General features: G+C 32.5%; 1 protein-coding gene across 1 annotated transcript in view; it reads right to left on the reverse strand.

Annotated features, from left to right (window-relative positions):
- The window catches only part of LOC106688323 (cytochrome P450 6a2), a 35,286-nt gene extending 33,969 nt beyond the window's left edge, over window positions 1-1,317 (reverse strand). The window contains exon 1 of the mRNA XM_067046071.1: window positions 1,234-1,317. The gene's annotated coding sequence lies outside the window, so the exon portion shown is untranslated. The remainder of the gene's footprint in view (window positions 1-1,233) is intronic.
- Window positions 1,318-1,546: the final 229 nt, after the last annotated feature.

Below are 1,546 nucleotides of genomic sequence, written 5' to 3' on the forward strand. Positions count from 1 at the left end.
CCAAGATCGCAATATCCCCGATGCTAACACCTAGGTCTTCTAAGAAGCTCTTGTTCTATCTGATATGGTTCCGCGAGATCCAAATAAAGGCACGCATTTTTCATATTTTTTCCCCTTTTCACTCTACCCTCCTGTTCGAGGTCATAACTCTCAAATCTTACCGTCGGATCCAAGATCAGAGTCTCCGATTTTTGTAAATGCGACAATATCAGCGTATCTTATCCGTCGGTGTCAACGCAATAAACCTCCTCAAAGCAGGTGAAATCTTTTTTAGTAACATTATATAATAGAAATAGATGGTAAAAAAACATAAATAACTTCAACATAACTCAACCAATCTACACGAATCTTGGGAGTGGTTTGGTGCTGTATAAACTCCACCAATAAGCACAAACCGGATATTATTAAACAAATCAGAAAGGGAGACGTTTTTCTTTATATAAAACCAACATTTCACCCCTATAAAGGCATTAAATCTAAATGGTGGTAATGTAAGTAAGAAGAGAACATTCAGCTTTCTAGCAGTTGTAATAACGAAGTAATTGGATAAAAAATAAAGAATTATAGTTTATATAACAATTATATGATCAATGGACACCGGAGAAAAAGAATCCTCCATATAAATTAAATTAAAAATTTTTTCAGTTTTAAAATTGTTTTAAACCGGTATTTAACGATCCTATAATCGAATATGATTTACTTTTTCATTAAACAATTTTTTTTTTACAAAATTTTTTGTGAATAAAAAATCATTTAGTAAAACAGTGATATATTTTTCTTACTTTTGAGAAAGAGACAAATCGATTGGCATACAACAACCATGAAGATAATGTTTAAATTTCTATCTACGCCGCGCGATAAATACTTAATTTTTTTTTTTAACAGAGAAATAAGAAGATCCAGAAGGCGCCCTGGAAAAATTCCGACCATTAAGTGAAAAGCTCATCAAATCGGAATAGATTTCTATGAAACTCCTGGCCCTAATAATGACCGCTTTATTTCAAAACTGAGAACTTCTAAGAAGTTGAAAACATTAACGGTGGTTCTATCTATGATGCAGTTTTGCAATAGTGCTGGCCTAGAAAAAAAAGAAAAAGTAAAGTACACCAAGTGTTTTAAATGAAAATATTTATGAAACGAAGGTGAAAAGGTTATTAAAACCCTCACGAACACAGTACTCGCAGTAAAGCTTAGGAACAAATTATAAATATAACTTTCTATTTTAGTACTTACTGCAATAACGGAGTATTTTCTTCTGGAACTGCTAGGGGTCCACTAAGGAATATTAAGATAGGAGATCAGTGACCTCAATCGATAACAATTATCTTGGAAATTTACATTGGGTTGGGATTGTTCGATGAACTCGAATCAATTAATTTTTTATACATTTATTTTTTAAATTTAATTAGTAATTTATTAAAATCAGTTTTTATTCCTATAAGGAGTAGCCGATGCCAAAGGTTCGATGCTGATATCGCCGTAATCACTCGTTAAATATTTTCTTTCACTGACCCCTGCCAAACCGAAATACGCTAGGCCAACATGA

Source organism: Halyomorpha halys, unplaced genomic scaffold, assembly GCF_000696795.3.
Source record: "Halyomorpha halys isolate HHAL.00 unplaced genomic scaffold, Hhal_1.1 Scaffold1104.1, whole genome shotgun sequence".
Classification (NCBI taxonomy): Eukaryota; Metazoa; Arthropoda; class Insecta; order Hemiptera; family Pentatomidae; genus Halyomorpha; species Halyomorpha halys.